Consider the following 26,338-nt stretch of genomic DNA (forward strand, 5'->3'; position numbering starts at 1 on the left):
ATGTTCATATGATATGAAATTACAACCACAGGTTCAAGCTATCTGCTTAAATATGTTCATCTGTTCCTACAATTTTCGGTTAATCCCAGATTATTCCATCATCTGTTAACTTTCTCTAGCATGATTCAGGTGGTAGAGATGTGTTAAAAACTGTGGGTGAGAATTCGAGGTACAGGTAAAACATGTTCTCTGTGAAACCATTTTTATTAGCTAGTTTGCAGGTAATGCTATTTTATTCATTGGAAAATACCTTAATCAACTTTACTGAACATGAGTGTCCTGCAAAATATTATAACATAGAAATAGCCATCCCCAACGGGTGTAGATATTACTTTACAGGTTTCACATTCGTTTGGAAGGAATAAGCTTTGCCTGGTGCCCTAGCTCAAAGATACGTGACCCTGATTCAGACATCTGGGTACCCACTCTGGGTGTTGTAAAGCCCTAGCAAGACAATCACCATTTTGTGCATAAAAGCTCCAATTTGAGGCCAGGCCTATTTTCAGCATATGAGCTTAGGTCCCCTGAATCACCACAGATGTCCCACTTGCACCCTACCAGATAAGTCCCCCTAGCAACAGGCAATGAGCTAGAAGGTGGAAAGTCCCCAGAGTCCTGAGACTCTAAGTGTTGCATTGCCAGCATATTTTTTGTGGTTTAGCTTGCTGCCCTATCTAATGAGACTGTTACAAGATTGATTAAATGTCTGCTAACACTGGTAAAGAATAACCAATTGTACTAACCAATAAGAATGTGACAAAACTTACTAGCCCATAGCTACCCAATTGTTAGCCAATCATGTAACTGCTAAGTTAAACCCCTTTCCCCCTGCTTTACTTGGTGGGGCTCTCAACTCTGACCCGCTGCATTGGAGATGGTTGGGAGCCCAGGCTTGAGCTTGCAATAAATGACTCTCGTGTGCTTGCATCGGAATCAGCTCCTTGGTGGTCTTTGCGGGGGTCCCTATCTTGGCACAACAGTATCCCAGCATACTAGTGAAACACTGGGCTTTGTCTCCTGAATGTGTTGCCACATAGTGTTCTAAGTGAGATTTTTTTTTCTTTTTGCCAGGCCTCAGGTTTGAACTCAGGGCCTGGCACTGTTCCTGAGCTTCATATTTGCTCAAAGCTAGCACTCTACCACTTGAGCCACAGTGCCACTTCTGTTTTTTTCTGTGTATGTGGTACTGAGGAATCGAACCCAAGGCTTCGTGCATGCTAGGCAAGCATTCTACTGCTAAGCCACATTCTCAGCCCTCTAAGTGAGCTTTTTAAGGTCATATAGAAGATGATGGCTGGAATTCAAACCAAGGTCTACACTCCTGCATAGTCTGTTTCATATTCCTTTCTCGTGGGCTCTCATGAGCAGCCAGAATAGTAGTCAAGAGTGTTTGCAATGGGCTACAAGTCCCAAAGTTATAGGGCACTGGCATGTATCCATGATTGCCTTCATAAAAAGAAAAATGTTATTTCCTTTTACTATGATTTTTCTTGCTGTGCAAAATACTCCATCCCATTTTGATTTTCAAGCTTGATATATGTGGGAGAAAAACAAAGCAAAACTTAGACATCAAGAAATTCAAGCCAAACACCAGCTACTAATGTATGTAATCCTAGTTACTCAAGAAGTGAAGATTGAGAGGATTGCAGTTCTAGGCTAATCTGGTAGGTAGGGAGGAAGTTTATGACCTCCTGTATCAATAATGGGTGTGGGGGAAAAGGGGGGGTTGAGGGGGGATGTTGAGCCATCATCTCACCTGTCTGGAGAAACATAAATAGGAGGATTGAAGTCCAGACCAGCCCAAACAGATGTGAGACTCTGTCTAAAAAGAACCAAAACTAAAAGGACCAGAAGTGTGGCTCAAGTAGTAGTGTGCCTGATTAGAAGGCCCAAAGACTTGAGTTTGAAACCCAGTACTAAAGAAAAAAAATACACTCACAAAATAATATTCAAGGCTATGTCATAGCTCAAGCATTCCATCACATGGCACAAAGTCCTGAGTTCAATAGGAAATAATAATAGGAAAAAATAAAATGAAAGGCAGACATGAGGGAAGGAAGGAAGGAAGGAAGGAAGGAAGGAAGGAAGGAAGGAAGGAAAGAAGGAAGGAAGGAAAAAAAGAAGGAAGAAAGAAAGGAAGGAAGAACGCATTGATTTGCAAATTGTCCTTTGCAGTAACTTATAGGATACACAACATTTTTTGTGGAGAAACAAATACCTGCATAGTTGAGGAATTGTACATTTGCCAGGGCACTCTGGCTCTCTCCGTCTTCTACAAATAACAACCAACATCACACCTGAAGCTCTCCAGCTTACCCAGCTACAACCCCTGTGATCCCTGCCAGCTTGGCCTTCCCTAGTGGCTGTTAAGAATCTATTACAGCCTTTGATAAAGGCTTCTCTTCTTTTAACTGCATTTTAAAAACTTACTTTTTGTAAGAAAAGAAAATGAGCAGAAAGGGTGGACTCAACAGAACAGCAGGTGTTGTTTGGGAGGAAAGTGTTCATCCTGGCAGAAGGGGAAGTGCACACTCCCTTCCAACTGAGGTATCTGAATATTAGGCAGAAAAAGTGAAGTCAGGAGGAGCAGATGCAGGAGGATGGGGGGAGGAGATGGAGGCAGTCTGGGAGAGAAGTATTATTTTGACTGAGTTTCAAAGTCTCAGCAGCATCTGTGTTCATAGTGTCAGTATCAGCACGAGCCTTGATCTCAGGCTGCTTATATTAAGAGAGGTATTCTAAAATCAGTTGTGTTCTTGGTTGCACTCTAGGCTTGGTGTTCCCACAAAAAAAAAGTCATGAGAATTTCATGTTTGCTAGCGTACAAGTAGGCAATGGTCTATGTCCTTAGCGATCAAATTCAACATTTCCATTAATTTTTTCTTTTCCTCAGTTGAGCTTTTATGAATTGTCTTTTACTCTTCACATGTCTGCTTAGAAAGGAAGATCTGGAGGTTTATCCTGGTTAATATAGATTTTTTTTAATGGAGCCAAAATGGAATGGCTGTGATTTGCGAGCTTAGCTGCTATTGACAGCTGCAGTGAGAACAATGTACAAATGGAAACTGCTTAGAACAATAGCTGGGATCAATTACATGGCAATAACCGCTCAGAGACAACCACACCTGCTTTCCATCCATCCTTATTAAGAAGCCTAATTCAAAATCACAAGTGCTAGGGAGAAAAACTCACCATTACCAGCTGGTATACACAGACGTCAAAACAAATGTCACCGGGGTAAGAGACCCAGGTTTTCTATGACCTGTAAGTGTACATACATGGACCACATTGGATCAGGTGTGTTGGCATCCCTCTGATGGCATTTTCTATATGCAAGCCCACCGTGGGTGTGGGAGTAAGTGGGAGTGAGGAGAGGGAATTTGTAAAGCAAGTTGATCTATGAGAACAGGGGGTTTGTATATTTTAGGAACTGTTTTGTATCTTTGATGCAATATCTAGAGATAATTTTTAGTGTCTCATCTTTGATAAGGAACAGGCCAATTTAGTATATCAGAACAGCAAACAAGGCACCCATTGTCTTCCCAGCTGTGAGAATTGGCACTCATTATCTGAGGAAACAAAGCTATGGGGGAGAATTGAAAAAAAATTCAATATTCTCTCAACGAAGAATGGTCTTTAACACGAGAGACAGGAGGGTAGCTTATCAGAACATCTTCTCATACAGCTCACAACAGTAGTTTTGTGCCATGCCAACTCAGTTACCTATCCCTTGAAATAAATTCCTGGTCAGGAGAACATTTGGCAAACACATGCTTAACACGTGCAGAACACCTGCTAAGTCATAGCACGTGATCTGTCATTGAAAGAAAAAGCAGGTAAAGGGCCTTGAGGAAGAGCAGAAGAAGATCAAGGGAGAGCCAGGCCAAAGTCACTGCTGATGAGGAAAAATCTGAAAAGCACTTTTTTTCTATGTTATACATTTTGTATTTTTATCATTGAGTGGGCTTTCTAGAATTGAACCTAGGCTTTAGTGCATCTAGGTGATTGCTCTACTACTGAGAAACACTCAGTTCTGTATTTTTTTCTTCAAATGGGAGAAATATTTCCTTTCCTATATAATTTTCCAGAAATGAAGGGTTGAATGCATTATACACTGTGTATGTTTAATATGAGTGCTCAGATGTAAACCTTTAATTGCAGTTTGGGGGTCAGTGAAAACAGGATGTATAATGTTGCTTCAAAAGCCCTCAAGCTGTAAATATTGCACTAGACTATGGTATTCATATAGTTAAACAGCTCGCCTTAGTGTGTTTTCTGGTTTAATCCATGCATTATAAGAAGAGTGTTAAGTTAATATTATATAGAAAATCCAAGATGCTCTGTACTCATCAAATGACATTTTGAATTGGAACCAATTTGTACAACTACTTAAGAACTAAAAAATAAATTTAACAAAAAATAAGACTTCATCTTAAATAAATATAGCCAGGCACTGGTAGCTCACACCTGCAATCCTAGGTACTCAGGAGGCTGAGATCTGAAGATCACAGTTCAAAGCCAGCCCAAGCCTCATGACTGACCTAAATAAATAAATAAATAAATAAATAAAATATAAAATAGGGGAATTAAAGTCCTTATGGGGAAAAATGAAAATGAAAAATGTTTGACTGGAAAGTTCATGAGAGAAACCAGGGAAATGAAAGGCCTGAGAAACTGAGAACATTGTTTTTTCCCTAGTGGCTTTATTCTGAAGGACCAGAAGAGAATTACTTACACTATCAAGTGCATGATTATTTTTTCAAACTAACGTAGAGTGTCTAAATAGGAATTGAATAATTTTTATAATATTCTTAACTTGACCAGAGCCAAAAAGAAGTTGAGCATTTCACATATTTGGCTAAAGTAACATTTGAGTGAAATAACTGAAAGTTCATTATATTTGAGATAATTTAAGAACAGCAACATTATAATGGTAAAAAGCAGAAGAAATATTAAGTTGACTGTGGTGTTACTATTAAATATCTGAGTTACTCATCTGCCTTTTAATAGCAAGAATTGTGAAGATGCTACCATTATAGTTAATGCCTCAGGCTCTTCCAAATACTGTACACAATTGTACTATTTTAATACGAAACTTTGCTGTCTTTATGCATGTGTGTGTGTGTGTGTGTGTGTGTGTGTGTGTGTGTGTGTGTGTGTGTGTACATGTGTGTATAAAGTAGTTGTTGATTTTTGTTTAAGGTCAAATTTGTGAGTTCACAGTATTTGGCTTAATATATCCTTATAAGAAATGTCATTTTAGCATATTCTAATATATTTTCCTTTGGAACAATATGACATTCACTAATGTTCATAAAATTTACTTTTAAAAAATCATATTTGTCAAGAACTTCTCAATCTTGACTAAATGAATCTCTAAATCTTTCCTAAATATTTCATCTTGACGACAAATGATTAGAAATGCCACTTGACTAACTGATCGCTTCCATTTTTTATAGTAGGTTTGTGTTACTATCCTTCTCTTCAAATATGACAGAGAAACACACACCAGGAGAAAATTGAGAGAAGGGAATAAGAAAACAAGATGTTAAAGGGAATCAGGAGGAGTGGAGGAGAGTGTGTTCTGGGTTAGACTGCTACATAACAAGGACTTTCAGATAGTTAAGGGTATTCTCCAATTCTAAGACAAGTGATTGAATTAACATCATGTTCTCTTCTCCCATAGTTTAGAAAGATATAGGTACCTGTGGCAGAACACATAAATCATAATAGCTAGCTTAAAATTTGGCCTTGCAAAATTATTTAGTGATAATCGGGTGAGATAATTATATACATGCTTGTATGTGATAATCCTATGCATACATACACATTTAGAAGTTCTGTGTTGGAAGTAGTAGCAATACATTGTTTAGCTCTTCTGTTTTTTCATACAGCACCCCATAATATACCTTAGGTTGGCCCCCAACTCTTGATCCTACTCACATTGTCAGCCTCCTGACATTGGTTAGCTTTCATGATGATCAAATATAAGGATCTCACCACTGTTTAAAATGTAGCTAAAAAGTAAAATTTTGGTGGCTAACATTGATGAGTCAAACGTAAGCATTTTATGTTCTGGAGACTGGCTGGGCCTACACCATGCTCCAAACATGGGTATAAACTTGCTTTCATTCGCTTTCCTTCTGCAAAAGAGCAGGTAGGTAAAAGCTTTCGGATTTACAATAGATTAACCAGGAAGAGCTATCATCACTTGGTAATGAGCAATTAATGTGAAAAATGGAAACTTTAAATTGAAAGGTGGACTCATATTTACATTCAAATTCACTCTATAATGTAAAATAATCCCATCCTACACCTGATATATATTTCTCAGTCTAACTTATTTATATTTTGTTCACAAGCAGTCCATATTCATAAATATCATGATGGGAGTGATTTATTTTTGCCTGTACACACAGTCTGTTCTTCAAACTTCCAGGAGTTTAATTAATCTGGATTTGGGGGGTATAAATTCTTTGTGTCTTGATTAATACCAGCCTTTATTTAATTAAAGGGACAGACTGGTGAACAAACATTTTAATCAAAAAAATCATCTGTAGACAGTACATCTGTATTTAACACTCAGAAAGGAAAAGAAAACCTGATGTATTATATTTACTTCTTAATGCCTTAAATAAAGCAATAGTTGGATTCCAGGCAATGAATTTCTTTGTGTGCCTCCTTCATCTCAAAGCTGTCATTGGAGAAGTAAGAGAACAATGAGAAGCAGGAGAAGCATAAAGGTGTACTCACCACAGAGGCCAGCACCCTCAAACAAAAGCCCAGACTCAAGAGAACACTCCCTTCTTTTTCTACCTTAGTCCTAGTAACTCTGTGTAGGCATCAGGATGCTATTATTCTGTAAAGTAATTCAGCAAGGAAGGAGGGGCTTGCCCTAAACTGTGAGACCCTCTTCGTGTTGTTGCATTTGTGATGTTTACAGTTGACAATGGGCGAAGCTTTATGAAGAATCAAGGCACCATTTGTAGAACTTTCGATGGAAAAGTCCTTTCTGTAATTCCATTGAAACCCAAAATTGAATGCGCATGTCTATACATATAAAAATTACATATGCACACACACTTATCTGTGTTTGTATCAATCTGTGCTTCAGAGCCAGGTGATAGGATGCAGAAATATTTATTCAGAGGAAAGGCTTTTTGTTTTGATTCCCCATGAATTCGTTTTATTTGACTTCGACAAGTTCTATAGTGATCTCACATTTGTTTCTGTAATGCTGGGGCCAAGCACAACTTACGTGGGAATTTAGCAGTGTCCACACACACAAACACAGGCTTGAAGAACCTAGAGTTAAGAGTCAAAAGCCAAGGACTAGCTTTAAGCTCTGAACCCAGGATCAGTGGGTCTCTGTGGAGGCTCAGGAAAGAGCATGCTTGGTTTCCACAGTGGAAACACAGCTGGTACACACAGAAGCAGGAAAGGAACAGAGAATAAATTGTACAGCTAGAGGCGGGAGCTGGGCTGTTGTTTACAGATCTCCTAGAAGACAGCCACAAGTATTTCTCTCTGTAAGTATTTCTCTGGCCCAAGCACAGAGGTTGAAGTTGGTGTTAACAAAAAGGATCGAGTTTACCATTCACTCAAACAGTACCCAGGGATAGAACAGCCTGGAAATGGTTGTGTGAACAGCTTCAAGGCACAGAGGGTCCCCCATGATTTTCTACACAAACGGGTTCAGGGAGAGCATGCTACCAAAAACATCATAACAACAACATAAAGTGAGACTTTATCCACTCCTATTCTTTTACAATATCTGCAGGTCATAGATGATTGTTAGAGATCATACATTATCATGGTGCATGTTCAACTTAATATATCATGGTACATGTTCAACTTAAAATATCTATCAACATCCATCCATAACCACCCTCAACCTCTGCCTTAAGGTACTCTTAGATATTCTACAAATTGGCTCATTGAAACAATCTGAGATCTCAGTGGCCAACTTGCAGAAGGTAGGTTCATGATTTAACCACCTGAGCACAAGTGTTTCAGGAATATCCATAAAGTCAAATCTATACTATAGAGGACAAGATGCTATAAAAGAAGGTCGTGGGCCTCCCGAGACACCTGCACATAAGGGGGAAATATCATGACAGCACCACCACTCAATCTACCTTAAAATTAATTACCTACAGTTAATTACTGGTACAACTTTGCTGAGATTGGGTATGAATGTGTGTGTGTGTGTGTGTGTATGTGTGTGTGTGTGTGTGTGTGTGTACATGTGCACATTTCCAACAGACAAGTCAGTTTCTTTCTTCCTCCCTCTCTTTCCCTCCCTCCCTTCCTCCTTTCCTTCCTCCTCTTCCTCCCACTCCATCTTCCTCTCTCTCTTTGCTCCTGTCTCTCTCCCATCTTTCTGATAGAATTGAAGTGTAAACTCAAGGCACTGTGCTTGCTAGCTTTACCATTCAAACCACCTCCCCCATCTTCTTTTGCTCTTAGTTTGTTTTGCATGTAGGGTTTGGTTTGTGCCAGGGTTAATCTTGGCCCATGATTTCTTCTACACTCTTCTCTGGAGGAGCTGGTTTATAGACCTGTGCTTCTCTACAATAACCGGTAGGATTTAACAAAAGTTATCCTCCTTCCCTGTTTTTCTCCATTCACCCAATATCTAGAGTCTTTATCAATCAGAAACTGAAGAATGCTCTCTTAGAGTATTTCTGAGCTCATGGAATTAATGTACAAGATAAATACAAATCCTTTCCCTTATTAAAAATTATGCATGAAAAATTTACTCTGTGGTTTGTACCAGGAACAGCTCTAGAGACAGGAGGTTAAAGGAGAAATAAATGCTCAAGTAATGAACCCAAAATACAATGACAAATACCTGCAATTGCAATGGCTACTCAGCAACAATTGCAGTAGTAAACACACACACAAAGAATCACACAGATCTATAACTGCACAGTTGCACACAAACTCACACAGAGAGGTAGACCGACTCAGACAAACACATCCAGAGGTATACACAAACAGACATACCCATAAGTATACAGGAATACACACAGGCAAATCTTCCAATGTTTTTAGTACACTTTACAAGAAAATATTTTCCTTTGCTATCATATTTTATCAATTTTCATAACATTTAAAATGTAACTTCAAAGTTCTGTTTTCTTCCAAGCTCATTGTTTTTCTCTATTTGTCATTTTAATCCCCCAAGTTCCCTCTCAATGCAAAGAGAAAGCAGATCTTTTCTATGCTCTACTTTTTATGATGGTACATATTAGTTGTCTAGAGTAATGAGCATCATTATGAGCTATCCCCAACGGCAATTAGCATACTTTAAACTCTATTACTTTTTCTCATACATAGTTTCTATGCAAAACTATTTAACTTTCACACAAGAGCCAACTATAGCTTGCCCATGAAATTCTGAAGAACCAGATCTTCTAAACTGACTTTCTTATAAAGGATACTTACCTTAAGTTATAAGGCCCATTACCTTCATAGTTTAGCTAGGGAAGGTTACAGTGTGTCTGTGCCCAGTACTCCTATGAAATGCTGTCCTAATTGTTGTGCCCAGGTCACAGGACCCCCACCAAGAAGACCACCGAGAGTCAGACTTTACAGCTGTTTTAAGGTTTTATTTAAATGGGCTGCAGCTTGGGCCTCGTCCTACACTCTGGCACAGCAGAGTCTAGGAGTAGAGCCCTGAGCTAAAGATTTGCAGGGTTTATAAAGGCACACAACCAACCAGGTGTTTGGATTACCACCACATGTTGCTCTGCTAGAAACAAGCAGCAAGTGGTCACTGCCTCAAAACTTTAACCCTTCTTTCTCCCTCTTGACTTATGGTCCTGAGATACAATCTTGTCTGGCCCCAAACTAAACTCCAATAGCTTTTGATGATGAATGGGTATAGTCCCTCTCTGACCTTAGCCATACTATTAAACAACAATACCAATAACAATCAGTTCATTTTTCTTTCTTGAGGCATATGTGGAGTGGTTGGGTAGGATGCTTGGAGACTTCCCATGTTTCCCCATGATCGTCCAGGACAAAGGGGTCAGCTGTTCTGGCATGGGAGCAGTGGATCCAAGCAGCAATGCCATCCACCTTAAGGGCAGTAGGTGTAGCCAGTAGCACCATGTAAGGTCCCTTCCACTGTGGTTCCAGAGATCTCAAGTTGTGCCTTCGAAAAAACACCCAGTCCCCTGGTTTAAACAAATGGGGGGGGGTAGGAATAGAAGCAGAATCATATAATTCTTTAAGCTGGGGCCACATACCCTTAAGCACCAGCTGTAAATAGTCAAGCTTACACAGAAATTCAGTATCATCCAAATCAGCAAGCAATTCAGTCTGAAGGCTAGGGACAATGGGTGGAGGGTGTCCATACATTATTTCAAAAGGAGCAAAGCCAAGCTGATAGGGTGAATTTCTTACTCTAAACAGGGCAAAAGGAAGGAGCGATACCCAGTCCATGCCAGTCTCCAAGGCCAATTTAGTTAAGATCTCTTTTAGAGTCTGATTCATTCTTTCTACATGCCCTGAACTCTGGGGTTTAAGCACAGTGCAATTTCCAATCCGTCCCCAGTGGTGTGGCTATTCCCTGACTTACTTTTGAGATGACGGCCAGTCCATTGTCTGACCCAATGGTGGATGGGAAGCCATACCTGGGTAGGGTTTCTTCCAGGATCTTCTTAGCCACGATGTTCGCAGTCTCATGCTTTGTTGGGTAGACTTCAACCCATCCTGACAAAAACTAGCAAATATTTATATCCAAATTTTTCAGTTTTAATTTTTGTGAAGTCTTCTTCCCAATACACACCTGGCCTATCTCACGGAGGTGAGCTCCTTTTGTAACCGGTTGATTGGGGGCATTGGTGAGCTGAAAGGCTTTACAATTTTTAACAATGTCCTCAATGAGTTGATTTCCTTGCCTAATTTTTACTTCTGAGTGTCAGAGCAAGTCCTGCATTCTTCGGGTTCCCATGTGAGAGACCCGATGGGTTCTCTGAAGAATCCCCTTGCCCAATCTTTGTGGCAAAATAAGTTTCCCCTCACCAGTTTTCCACCAGTCTTTATTTTCTTCTCTGCCTGGGGGTTTATAGGCCATGGGAATTTTCTTTATCCACTCCAAGTCGTCTTGGGAGTACTGAGGCTCAGGAGGCAAAGCTCGTGGCCCTGGGTCTACTAGAGTCAGTACTTCTGCTCTGGGCTGGAAGGCTGCCTCCTTAGCTGCCTGATGGGCCAAGTTATTGCCTTTGGTTATTGAATCAGTTCCCTTTTGATGGCCAGGGCAGTGCATAATGGCAGTATTTGCTGGTTCCCATAAGGCCCGGATGAGGCTTAAAATTTCTTGTTTTTAATAGCCTTTCCCTCAGCTGTCAGCAGCCCCCTCTCTTGGTAAATGGCTCCATGGACATGCACGGTGGCAAAAGCATAAGGACTGTCCGTGTAAATGTTTAGTCTCTTCCCTTTTCCCATTTGTAGGGCTTTTGTTAGTGCCACTAGTTCTGCTCTTGCAGACGTTCCCTGGAGGGGTGCTTCTGCCCACACTATCTCAGTGTCCTTGGTGACTGCTGCCTTTTTCCATCTCAAATGAAACTGCTGCCGTCTCTGAACCAGGTATGCTCGGCATGCGATAGTGGCGAGTCCAACAAGTCTGGCCTCTTTTCCTTGGCCCGGTCTCTCCTTTCATGCTCAATTTCACATTCTCTGTCCTTCCTTTCCTGTCTTTGCTCCTCTGTGTCTCTCTTATTGTAAACCTTTTCCGCCGCAGCTACTAGATCCCTAATAGACTTTTTACCAAGTCTGTCTAGATCCTGCAACTTTTGCTTTATGTCTGGTGCAGCTTGATTTATATAGGCAAACATAATCATCTGAGCCGACTCCTGGGTCTCAAGATCATACTGGGTATATTGACTAAAAGCTTCCATGTGCCGCTCAAGATATGCTGCTGGACTTTCACTTCCTCCCTGTCTAACATCATAAACCTTGGCCATATTAGTAGGTCGGCAAGCCGCCGCCTTGAGACCTGCCAACAGAGCCTGGCAGTAGACGAGGAGTCACTCCCTACCTTCAACCGTATTGTAGTCCCATGTTGGTTGGATCTCAGGAAAATAAGCAGCGATCAGGGCAGGATCCGTGATAGGCGCTCCTGTGGGGCCAGGGATATGTTTCTGGGCCGCCTCTCGGATACGGTTTCTCTCTTCGGTGGTAAAAAGGACCTGTAAAAGGTGACTGCAATCATCCCAAGTGGGCTGATGAGTAAAGAGAATAGTTTCAAGCAAACGAATTAAATCCTGGGGTTTCTCAGGAAAGGGAGTATTTTGGGTGCACCAATTGTATATATCACTGGTACAAAATGACCAATATTGGAGTTGCTGTTCACCATCCGCATCCACAGGACCTACGGTGCGAAAGGGAAAAACAGCTGCATTAGAAAAAGGGTTGATCCCTCGGCGTCATTGAGTGACTGGCCCCTCAGAAACTTTAGGGGCAGGTGCTGAGGGTTCTATAGCTCTCTCCTCCTCTTGATCATTCTCACGTTCTGCAAAAGGAACCTGGGAAGGGGAGTATGGGGGAGGAAATATTTCTTCTTCCAAGTTATCTCCCTGAAAAACTGGGGGGTACCTTTTCTTTTCCTCTTTCTCAGTTTTTTTTTGTAAGTCTAGGGGGCTAGATGTAGTGGTGCCCATGGTTTCCAGTCCCATCAATCGTACAGTACAAAAAACAATAAACAGTACAAACAAAACACACGCAGGCCTGACAGTTACAAATTGGAGATTTCTCGAATTGGTCCACTGACTCCTGTCACGGTGGGGTTCCACACCGACCCACACCCCACAGCAGAAGGAGCGGACCCACAGTGGGAGAGTGGGCCTCGGTTAGGAGGCCCTCTTGGTCAGTTCCAGCCAACACCTACCAACCCCTGCCCCACAATTCAGATGGCAGGGTTCCAAGGACCCCCGCCCCACAAGAGGATCTGGGACATCTCCCAGTTCCTCCAGGGTTGTCAATCAAGCTTGTCCACTTCGACAACCCTTTACACAATAGGAATCGGAGCTGCCGTCCTCACAAAGGAAAATGAAAGTACAGACAGACAAACGACAGGACAAGACAAATTAACAAAAACAGTGCTGTTTTACCTTTGAAGTCTGAGGTCTCGGGGGTCTTTGGGGAGATCCCGGACTAGCCCCCACTAATATGTTGTGCCCATGTCATAGGACCCCCACCAAGAAGACCACTGAGAGTCAGACTTTACAGCTGTTTTAAGGTTTTATTTAAACGGGCTGCAGCTCGGGCCTCGTCCTATACTCCGGCACAGCAGAGCCTAGGAGGAGAGCCCGAGCTAAACATTTGCAGGATTTATAAAGGCACACAACCAACCAGGTGTTTGGATTACCACCACGTGTTGCTCTGCTAGAAACAAGCAACAAGTGCTCACTGCCTCAAAACTTTAACCCTTCACTCATATGCCTGCTTTGACCATAATAGTAGAGAGATGGGCTTAGAGAAAGATCATGGGACTCATGGTTCAAAGTGTGTTACTCTGAGAATATGAATATTATAAACAAAATTATGTTTACAATATACATTGACTAAACTGGACATTGTGGAGAATGCCTAAAAGTCCAGCTACTTGAGAGGCAAGAGAATTACAGTCTGAGGCGGCCTGGGTAAAAGTTAGTGAGACTCAAAATAATAATACTAACAAAGGAGATAAGAGCCCAGCTCAAAGCCCTAGGTTTAATCCCAAGTTCTTGAAAATATAAAAGGCTAAAAGGGAAACATATATATATATATCAACAAATAAAGTATTATTTTTAATAATTAACAGACCTACACACAGCATGATACAGGTATAATCTGCCCACAAGGTACTTAAATAACTAGTTAGGAAGTGAATGTTTGAAAAAGTTAAGTCATACAAATGTAGCAAAGAGTAAGCTAGCAAAAAGTAAGCCCGTTGTATAATCAAGAACTGCCCAGATAAGATGATGTTAAGCAAAATGAACCTCTTGCTATTGTTTCTAACATATTTATAATGTACTATGTGATTGCTTTTGTTTCTTTGTATGTTCCTCCCCCACAGTATAACCCCTGTTTTCACTGTATTTGATGTCAGTGCCCTGCATCTTGTATATACATTTCTCTAATTTGAGGAATGAGAAGGAAAAACAAAATGCTTAAATAGGGATACAGGTTGACTCATTCTAACAATGAGATGTACAAGACACTATGTTGAAAAACAAACTTTACAATTTAGGTGTGGGTGGGGGAGTGTAGTTGTGGAGGTGGGAGGGAAAGGATGGTAGGGGAAAACAAAGGAGGAGGTAACAATGCTTGGTAGGAAATGTACTCATTACCTTGTTCATGTAACTGTAACCCCTTTGTACAGTATTCTTATAATAAAAACATATAAAAAAGAAATGCCCATCCATTAAAGGATAAAATAAATGCATAAAGATAAACACTTGATTCAGAGGCACAAGATGGATAGTCCTGAAATACCAATTAGAGAGTTAAATGTCATACTCCTTGTTGGGTAAGACAATTATGAAATAGATCGGGCAAAGGGGTGACTAGAGACAATATAGCAACTGAATCTACAAAGATTCCTTACATATTTCTCTCTCTCAACAACAGTGCACATAGGTACTTATTCTGTTTTTTATCACACAAAACAATTTTCAATAACTTTAATATGTTAAGCAAATGCAAAATTTGCTCTCTGATAAAGAATTAAATAAAAATCCAATATCAGAGAAACATTGTCAAAGTCAAACACACAAAAGCTTCCATTATACATTCATAAAGAAATCAATTGTTCCAGGAAGAAATTGCAAAGACAAGTACAAAGTTCTTTGAGATAAATATGCCAAAATTCATAGGAAACAGCAAAACCAGGATTTGGATGGAAATGAAGAGTTATAACAATAAAAATCAAAATAACAGCAGTGAAAAAGAAGATTCCACATCAATCTAAGAATTAGACTTCTATGTTAAGAATCTAGAAAAAAAATAAAGCAAAAAAAAGCCAAACCAAACAGATATAAGGTGTAAATAAATGGTAGGTCAGGAAAAACAAATGAAATAGAATATAGGGGGGAAAAGGTAGTATAGAAATAGAATATAGAAAATAAAAGAAATTGTGTATAGAAAAGAAAGAGAAAAAGTCAATGAAGCCAAAAGTGGATTCTCTAAAAGCCTTTAGCTGGACAGAACAAGAAACAAAGCTAGGACTTTCTGCTCCAGTCTTTAAGCAGAGATTCCTGTTGTAGCACTTCTCCTCACACTTTTCAGCTGGAATGGACAACACGTGAGAGACATTAGGCAAACAGTGGATCTTGGCAACAGCATTTCCATCCACAAAGACCAAAATGAACACAGCACACATATGGAAAGAAATACACAAACTCTCCCAAGAAGAATCACACTAGCCAGACAGAAGCATGCTCCCCCCGGGTCTAGACATCTGCCTGTCTGCTACTGCAATGATTCTGGATCACATTTGATGGTACTCTATAATAGTTCACCTCCTGCACACTTTACACTTTGGTTTGGAAATGAACAGCTGACACACAAATGGAGACACAGTCAGTCACCCAAATGCCTATCTTGATTTATTGAATACATTTAACTTTCTTCTTAAAAGTGAGCAGATTCCTTTCCTTCAATTATGCAAAGAAGTAGCTAACCTAATTAATTGTGAGTGTTTGCCACTTACTTTTTGCTTGTGATCAAATTGGTAAAAGTCAACATTTGTCAAGAGGGTATTTATATGCCAATTATAGTAAAATATTACTAGCCCCTAATTAACTTGTTTGTTTTGGATATGCTGGAGTTTTGTCTCTAGGCTTTTCTAATAAATTATTTGCATGTTTGAATTATGGAAAATACAATTGTGATTGGAACACTCAAAGTTCACCCTCTCACAGTACTATAAATACTGTAATGCCTTGCCAAGAATTATACTGTAGTATTTATTTGGTGTATTTCTTCTGATGAAGACTTATATCTCATTAGTAACTTAAATAATATAATTTGGGGGGAATTTGTATGCAGGATGTTCTCCTAATATTCCAATTAATGTCTAATTGTTATTAATTTGTTATCTTTGAGAAATTGCTTATTCTTTATAGAATAATGAATCTCATTGGTGTCTCAAACAATGGTATTTTGGGTTATTATTCCTTGGACATCTTCATCTAGAAGCCATTATAATTAAACACTTAGTGCCTCAGAAATAGAAATCCCCTTTAGTTTAATCCTGAGTCTGAACTTATTCTAAACTGTGGTATACATATAAGGAAAATTGTAGTGGATAGGGAACAAAATTATTTGTGTGCCCTTGCTGCTCTCTTGTTCTATAAACATATTGAATACTCCTTAAATAATACTTAATAACTTTAAATAATGTATTTTTTACTTATGTTGGTCTGGTGACTTGAAACTAAAACACAACACCTTTAGTTGGTCAATTGTGAAGACATAAGAATGACAAGAACACTAAAGACTTTGTGTTATAAAAATCAGATATCATCTAAAGTACCTTTCACCATGTCCAGTTAAAAAATGCCTAACTTAATCTTGGATAACCCCCTGATTTTGATAATTTAGTTAATATTACTTTTATGTTTTATTAATTATGTGTGATAAATCTTTAAATATCCTTTCACCAGTGAAAATTATTTTGTATGAAGAGGAGAAGAGGGGAAGAACTCAGTCAAGAATCTAAAGTACATCCTACAAAATGAAGAAGAGTGAGGGAAGGGCTGGCCAGGGAATGAATGGCTGCAAATGTTGAAAGGTGACACTAATCAAGGTGCATTGTGCTTATACCCTGTTTTGTTAAATGGTTACGCCTTTGTACAACTACTAAAAGATAATAACATATTATTAGTAATAATAATATAATTATTATTATTTTGTGAGATAAAAATACCAAATGGCTCTAGGTTCCTCTTGGGGAATGTGGAGAGTTGGGTTGAAATATCATTCCTAACTATGATGAGATAAGGTCAAGCATTAAGTTCATGACTTTGCTTAAACTTACGTGAGCTCTGAAGTTAGAAGACAAAGATCTGCCCCTCTGCCAGCGGTACTGGAAACTCAATAGGCTTAAAATGTAGCCATGTAGGTGAAGCATGTCTCTAAGTTGGAGAATTTGTCAAGATAAGCTATTTCACAAATATTCAACAGATAATAGGAAGTGCAATAATTTTTTTTGCTTTCATTTTATTGTCACGGTGATATACAAATGGGTTACAGTTACATAAGTAAGAAAGTATATTTCTTGTCAATTATTGTTCCCTCCACCCTCAGCTCTCACCCTCTTTTCCTCGCCCATATTGCCCCCCAAGTTATACAGATCATTTCCAACATATTGTCTTGTGAGTATTGCTATTGCATTGGTTCCCCCTTGTCCTTTGTATCACCTATTGTGTTCCCCTTTCTTTCCCTAATTCAGATAAGCATATATACAACACCCAGGGTACTAAAATCAAATACACTGACAACAGGAGATATAACATATGGGGGAATAACACAAAAGAAAAAAGAAATCATGTAGTACATTGAGAACAACAACAAAGAAAAACCTCTTGCATCCATGTCTTAGAGTTTCTCTTAATATCATCTTATTCAGTCATATGTACATAGCTATTGAGCTATTCTGTTCATCTGCTAAGATTGTCCTAAACATATACTAATTATTACAATTAAGGGAAAACATGGGACCTATGTTTCTTTTGGTCTAGCTTACTTCACTTAATATGATTTTTCCAAGTCCTTCCAAAGAAATGCAATAACTTGACAGGCATAATATGCCTAAAGTTTCAATAACTTAGATGACATTAATTTCTATAGAAACAGAGATTAAAATGTAATCATAAAGAAATTTATTATCAAATGGTCCCATACGTATCAAAGAAATTGAATTTCTTGGTTTAAAAAAATCTTTCAACATAACATCTTGTACATCTCATTGTTACATCTCATTGTTGCAATGGGTCCACCTGTATCCCTATTTAAATAAATTTACAACTTTGGTGGGGGAGGGATGGAAGGGATGGTAGGGGAAACAAAGGAGAAGGCAACAATGCTTGATAAGAAATGTACTCATTACCTTGCTCATGTAATTGTAACGCCTCTGTACAGTATTTTCACTAGATAGATAGATAGATAGATAGATAGATAGATAGATAGATAGATAGATAGATAGATAGATATCTTTCAATGAAGATAAGTCTTGACCTGAATGTTTTCATCGGTGTAAAAGAATGAATTCTATGGAAAGAATTTCTAACAATATTATACTTAAAAATCATGATAACTTATATTTACCAGAGAAGACTTTATGCTACTAATCATCTTATTAAAATGTGAAAAATGAGTGTGCAAGCCAGTCACTGGCGGCTCATCCCTCTACTCCTAGATACTCAGGAGTCTGAGAGCTGAAAATCAAGATTCAAAGCCAGGCCAGGCAGGGAAAGCTGTGAAATGCCTACCTCTATTTTACCACCAAATTAACAAATGCCTGAATTGGAGCTTTGGCTCCAGTGGTAGAACAAGTGGTAGCCTTGACCAAAAAATCAAACAAACAAAAACAACACACCCAAAACAAAAACAAAGCCAAACAAAAAACTCAGGGACAGCACTCAGGCCCTGAGTGCAAGCCCCAGGGCCAGCGCGTGCGCGCACACACACACACACACACACACACACACACACACACACACACACACACACACACACACACACACACAAGCAAGTCTGCAAAACATAGAAGTATCACTACACATGCCTGTTGTACAATTGCTATGCTGCAATAATTTAGGGCCAAGAAACAGAAGGGAACAAAGGCTGCTGTTTGATGTGCAGAACTGGTTTTCCATCTCCCTGTTCAGTTTTGCATCTCATGAATTTTACCATTTCCTAGAGAAATACCCATGAAAGTGGCATCATGAGAGAAGTGCTGACACTGGAGTTAGAAGCAGAGTCAGCCTGTGTGCTGCTGGCTGTTTATCACTTTGTCACAGGCAGAGGGAATGGGACCAGAATCCTCTTCAAGCATCTCATTCAAGTCAGCTCTTCCTGTACCATTCAACTCTCTGTAGTTCTTTCTAAAGTTCTCCTCTCAGCACCAGCTTTATGTGTGTTTGGGTGATACTTTTTATTGAGTATGAGATGATCCCAGACTGTCATGGTTAGAGTTGGAACTCTAAGGAAATTTGCTTATCCTTCTAAACACAAGGTTTTATAGAGTTGCATGATTGGACTTCCTGTCCTGTGTATAGAAGAGACTATAATGAAGGCGTAGAGATTATTATTATCATCTTTAGGTAGTGGCAGCAAAGGAGTTGTCATGTAACAAGTAGTCTCTGAATATACCACATCATGATCAATGTCATCCCTTTCAACATTAGTCCTAGAGATCTTTACATGATTAAGTAATGACATTGGATCGGATTGGAATAGCTATCCCCTATTTAAACCTAAAAACCGTGTAAAATAATAGATCTTATATTTTGAGCCTCCTGGGCATTCTAAGAATGTATTCAGAGAGCAGTTAAGCGAGTCATTTGGGTGAGAAGTCTTGAAGCAGGGTTTTAATCCAGGCAGTCTGATTCATGCATTCCTATCCACAGATGGGAAACACCAGACATGGAACTCCCTTAAACAACCATGAAGGATGTGTCGGGATACAAGAGATTGGGTGAGCATGGTCTATATTCCCAACACCCACTGCTTTCTATTGCTCAGGGCTTGTCCTTTGTGCATAGAAAGAAGGTGCAACTACTTGGAATTTTGGGCTCTAAGCCAGGCTGCAGTGATGGTTCACAGCTATAATTCCAGATTAGAGGTTGAGATCTGCAGAAGTACATGATTTGAGGACAGGCAGAGAAGTTCAAAATACTCCATCTCTAAAATGACCACCAAAAAGCTGAGCTGGAGGTATGTCTGTTGTATTGCACTTGCCTAGCAAGAGTGAGGCCCTAAATTCAACATCTAGCACTACCGAAATAAAGAAAAGCAACTAATGTTGTAAAGTTTTATTCTGCAGGAATAAAAAGCACATACAAAAAAACATCTGAGATATCTGACTTCAATGTCTATTTACTATTTACTGCATTTGATGCAAATCTTCCCTTCTACAAAATAAAACCTGAGCCAGCCCAATGCAACAGCTCAGTCTTTACAGCCCGCAGGTAACATTTTTTTTATCTTCATTGGCCAACCTTACATCTGGATGGCAATAATGTTCAGTATTAACACTGTTTCCTATCACTTCATAAATTCCCTTTTCATATCCTTAGATAGCAAGATGAGATACTGGCATGGGTATTTGAGGGACATGAAAGATGAGCACTGTCTCCCTCCTGGACAGGAAGCAGCCAAATTATCTGATAACACCAAAGAGCCAGCTCAGGCATTGCTGATACTATCAACAAGAGAATTTGCTAACCATTTCCCTCCTCAAAAGAAAAGATAGTCACTTTGAAGTCACCTCAACGTGGACCCTTTCATCTGAGCCTAACATGTACCTCAACCTGAAATTAAAAATAGTTTCCAGAAACTCTCAAGGCTCCCTTTGTGAGCAGCAGGCTTTAGATTTTTAATTATCTACATTTTCCCGGTTATCTATAACTATATTCCAAGTGTCACCAGGGTGAAATTTTTTCCCTATCCATCCCTCGACGTCATATCAGAACTGCTGGCTGAACTCTTGTACCAGTCAGCAGTGTTTCTAATTTCTCTTTTTCATTTTCTTTTGGTTTGTTTTCTTCTGCATTCATTGCTTCAACCTCATGGGCTAGAAATGAAGATGTCTTGGTGCACCTTTTGTGTGCCACCTAGAAAACTTAGGAAGAATGGTTTAAGAGGGATACAGAAAGATGGACAGACAGTCCTTTGTTTGCTTGGGGCTCCAGAGAGTTGGCCTCTCTCTCTCCCTCCATTTTATAAGTGTTTAGAAATGGAGGAGTATGGGTGTGAGAGACCTTTTAAGCTGTTTATTTTCAAACCAGTCTTGTTTTTGCTTCTACTGGAAACTTAAAAAACATGCTAAGTATAGTAGACACATAGCAAAGTGTACCACTCAATAGATTCACCCCCCACGCCACCCCCAACCCCACAGTGTATACACCTTTATCACCACTACTAAGCAAGGCACTGGGACTGTCTGTGTCCTTGGGCACTCCCTTGGAACCTCCTCACCCACTCACTGACAGAGCCCAGTGTCTCACTGTGAACCTAGCTGCAATGCAGGTATCCAATGATTGGTTCTGTTACCATTCAGACATGAAGTGTCACCCAACAGACTCATGGGCTTACTGGTGGTTCCATTGAGAAGTGATTGGAGCATGGAGGCTCTGGCCTTAGAAACAGTTGGATTTGTTAATGGGTGGATGCTTGGATGGACTTATTGGAATAGGGTGGAAAGTAGAAAGTGGCAGGTACTTGGAGCAATGGTTGGCTATGGGCATGTTTGGGTGGTGGTATCTCGACCTGACCCTTCCTGTCTACCTCTCTGCTTCCTGGTCACTAAGAGGTGGAGTTGAGTAGCTTTGATGCACAGTGCTCTTGAAACAAACAAGTACCATGGACTTAAACTTCTGAACCTGTGAGCTTCAGAAGGAAATAAATATTTCCTTCTCCAACTCCTTCACGCAGGTATTTTGTTACAGTCACAGAAAAGCTACCACAGATTCCCTCTCTACTTTGAACTTCACATTAGAATCCTATAACATTTGCTCTCAGTGGCTGGATTTTTATTTTTTATTTTTTCTCAACAATTCTTAGTGTTTTAATAGAAATGTCACCATTTTGGATTTTCTGATATTAAGTAACATTGAACTGTGAGCTCCAATGTTGTGCACACTAAGGGAACAGAGACTGATGTATATGTACATACCAGTTTTTTTTTAATGCATTAATCACACTTCCATTCTCAAATTTTTTCTCTGCCTTTTGGCCTGATGGATAACGAAGCCCATTTCCTGTTACACTCTTCAAATTTACTTCAGAACAAATTTAGAAATATTCATTGTTCTTGTTCCTTAACAGTATAGAATGACATTAATCCTAGGTCCCAGTGTTATCTTTGGGTAAATATTACCATGTAAATTGACTAAGAGAGCTAATTTAACTTAACTTCTAGAAACACAAATAAATGATCATTTGGAAAAAAATAAGTACGCAAAAAAAACTTTATGCTGAATGACTTCCTGTTTCGTGCACGCAAGGGCCTGCCGAAATATGCCACAGAGCAATTTCTAGGTCAGAATAAATTAGAGTTTGAAATGCATTTGCCTATACTGAGGAAGCATAAAAAAGAAATGAGGTAATTTTGTCAGGGTTTGATGCTCATTGTTCACTGAAACATAATGCAAGTTATGTCTTTAGCTATAAAATAAAATAATGAGGCAATATATTCCAAGTCATTCTCATAGATTATAAGCTCAATATTCCAATTGTGTATATTTAATGACTCTACAGTGCTGATCACTTATTTTCAAATGGTATTTTGAGATAATAAGCTCGATTCTTTGCAGAGTGCTGTGGAATTTACTTTCTCAAAACAAAGAGTTGGGAAAAAAAATCTCTGTAAACCAAAATCTTTCTCCTTACAACCCACTCTAGGAATCCCCATGCATTCTAGACATTCTTAACAGATTTTGGAATCTTAAGTAAAAGAAGTAGCTCTCCATGCTGTCATCTTTTATTAAATTCATTAATTGCTTTAATTGCTTAACACTAATTGGCTTTACAACCCCAAGACAGGAATTGATAGTCAATGATAATGCTCATTATAAAGAGAATAACTATTAATTTTATATGATTGATATCATAGTGTTCAAGTAATATTTGTAATAAGAGAAGCCAAGAAGAGATTCATTTTAAAATTTCAAAGTAAACTACATAATGATTGACTTTTTTTTGTAAAGTTCTTACTATGCAGGATGGTTTTGCATACTGACGCATGCTTTCTCCATAACTCATGACCCCCATGTACTTCAATGAAATTCAATTCCCAAAGACTCACTGTGGAGAAAGAAGGTATAATGAAGGAAGCAACAGAGATAAATCATATAAACATGAAAGGTGTAGGACCTGAAAGTGCTAGAAATTTAGTTGGGACTATTCATGTTCTATCAGTACACCAAATGCTCTCTACACATAAAATAACGGACTTCCTTTTCTAGTGTTAGAGTAATCCCAGATTTTTTAATATCTATTTTTTATAGTCATAGAATCTAACAAGTCCAAAATCAAAATGTCAGCATATCAATACCTCATGAGAAGTCTCTTCCTGATTTACAAATGGTGCTCCTGTTGGGTATTAGATATCAGGTTCTATTTCTCTTTGTATGAGAATATTAACTCCCCAACAATGTTCCTCATGACCTAACCATGTCCTAAAGGTCCAATCTCCAAATAGCATCATGTGGGAGGTAAGAATTCAACAAATAATGTATTTGGAGAGACAAAAACATTGAGAAGATAGCAGGATTTAGAGAGAGAGTCTTTCAATACAGCATGATAACTTCTCAAAATTCTAAAATCAGCAAGTAGACCTCATAAACCTAGATTAATGGTTCTTCAAGTATGCCTAGTTATGTGCAATAACTCTTTAAAAATGCATTTTCTGACCTACAGCATTGGCCATGCTCAGTTGGTGGTCAGATGCATTTCAACAAGCCTGATTGGTCAGTAGGATTCCTCTGAAAAGTTGAGAATTGTTGATATAAATAAAAAATAAGTCTCTGAACCACCAAAAGGATTGATAGTTTGGGGAAGAGAGCAGCACTGATCTGACAACATACATTATCAAAGAATGATATTGTTTAATAAAGGAAAACAGAAGTAGAACAATTCTCCTACAATTATCTACTCCGTAGAAGTATTTATTTTCTTTCCTATCTCCTACGGGAAATGTATGACACAATAGTCCCTTTTAGTCCTCTCACAAACAGTGTTGAGAAAAAGAAAGAGACAGACAGGCAGACAGAAAGAGAGAAACAGAGAAAAAAAGTGAGAGAATGCACTGTCTTGATGGATTGAGTATTCCATGATATCAAAGCCATAGTCTCACACTCATTAGACCTAGGATATTAGAAGGAACACTTAAGTGTTTTTAGACAGGTATACAGAAATATGTGTGGGGGCAATAACAGTAGAGATTTGCTTTCTAATTTTTCAAAATGCTACATAACAGTACAGATTTGCTTTCTAATTTTTCAAAATGCTATATAAAACTAGAAGTAAATCAAGCACATTTTTAGGTTGGTAGGCATAGTCTGTTTACATATGGAAGGCAATAATGTCATATAGAGGGGAAAATGATGAAGCAAAGCAGAGCTGATCCAAGTACAGTTTGTTTATTAATAATAATGAAAGACAAAGAAATGGCCACTTGTGGGGAGATGGACAGCTTTGTTTCTCATGCATAGAGTGCTTTTCCGCCTTTACCCCAGCTACAACTCTAAATTCTATTCAAATTTCAGGAGAAAGAATTGTCAAGCAAGTGACAATAATGTAAAGAAAAGTTCTCCTGTTAATTCTTTTGCAGATGAAAAATAGTAATAATAGATGTTTTTAAATTTAAGTTCAAAGCTCTGTCTGAGGACTGTTTTCTCTCTCTTATTTTGTGCAAAGAGGTGACAGTGTTATACAATTTCTCAATAATGATGCTGTTTTCTTGTTTCAAGAAGAGTTATCACAGCGGTGTAAGTAATTTGATATTTTGCATTGGTGTATTGGTGGTTCTCTATCCTAGATCTCAATTTAATTTCCTCATTCAATTCCAATTCCTACACTTTTTATTTCAAAGAGGAACAGGCTATTGCCAGGATTAAATTTATTAAAAAATTATGATATCTCTCATGCCAAACACTATAAAATCAATGTTTCTCTTTCTTTTTATTTGAGTCTGAGACACAATATCAAAATCTACTTGAGACTCTTTTATCTCTATTCTATCTCAGATATATTAGCTAAAGGTAATTGGTAGACAATGTTCACAAGGGCATGCTAAAGTTGGGAAACATTAGTTTAAAATAACAGTCTAGACTTCTACAAAAAAAAAAAACTAAATATTTTGAGAGACACTCCATCTAACTTAGCCAAAGCCTATTTGTTTCTTATGAAAACTTGTATAAAGATGTTTGTAATTTTACATGCATGGGCAGAATATAAAGAATAAGAAAAATTATAAGAAACAGAATCAGATCATATTTAAATTTTATATCTGGCAGATAATAATGCAAACATCCTTAACCTGTAACCCTCCACATAATTCTGTGAGTGTATATGTACACTCACAGAAATGCATGTTGGAGCATACAATCTTGAAGAAGGGCAGCAGAACTGATTCATTTATCAAAAGTCTTCCATGCTGACATTTTCTTAGGCTGCTAGGTCTTTATTTGCTAATTAAGTTTGATCCTTACTACTTTCTTTAAATTTTAGAGTGAGATCTTATGAGATCTGTTTTTCTTCTTTTGTAGAAGATTTATAAAGCCCAACCTTCCTCAATGGAGAGAGAAGTCATCATTATTGTCTTTTCATAGTAATTTTATTCACCACTCTGCAAAGCTGAAGGCTATAGACTTTTTTATGTCTAATTTATAAAAGTTCAGATTCATAGAAATACATGGATATTCCCATATATTCCCTGTAATCTTTCTCCAAACTCATTCATTACCACCATTACCCACAACAATGATTTCATCTTTTCAAATGGAGTGCACATACCATTAGTTCTATTTGAGTTCACTCTAGCTTTTCTATATTCTCGCTGTAAAGACAAGTTGATAGAGACATGTGCAGCACTGGACTAGAATACGAATAAATCGATAGCCCTGAAAAGCCTATGCTTTGCTTCTTCATTCTTCAAAGCCTTTCCTCTCCTTTTTGATTCCTGGAAACCACCAGTATTTTTGCTGATTTTATTGCTTTACCTTTTCTCAGAAAGTCACCTTTTTTCTAAAACCATACAAAGGTAGCTTTTTCATATTGGCTTCTTTTGCTTATTAATAAATGCTTTGGGTTTCCTTTGTCTTTAAGATTGGATAGCTCCATTTTTAGTGATGAATAATGTTCTATCATGTGACAAACCACATTCAACTTACCTATTCATCTAGTAAAGGCAAGTTTCATCATTATTGACAAGTTTTTGTCATTACATATACTGACCAATGAATGTTAGTATGTGCCACATTTAGGTAATTATGAATAAAGATGTAATAAACATTCATGTGCCAGTTTTCATATGGACCAGAGTATTTGATTCCTTTGGATAAATTCTTAGGAAAGTGATAGCTGGATCATATGCGAGAACATATCTAGTTTCATAGGC

Source organism: Dipodomys merriami, unplaced genomic scaffold (assembly GCF_024711535.1).
Source record: "Dipodomys merriami isolate MVZ:Mamm:240054 unplaced genomic scaffold, mDipMer1.0.p SCAF_4, whole genome shotgun sequence".
NCBI lineage: Eukaryota > Metazoa > Chordata > Mammalia > Rodentia > Heteromyidae > Dipodomys > Dipodomys merriami.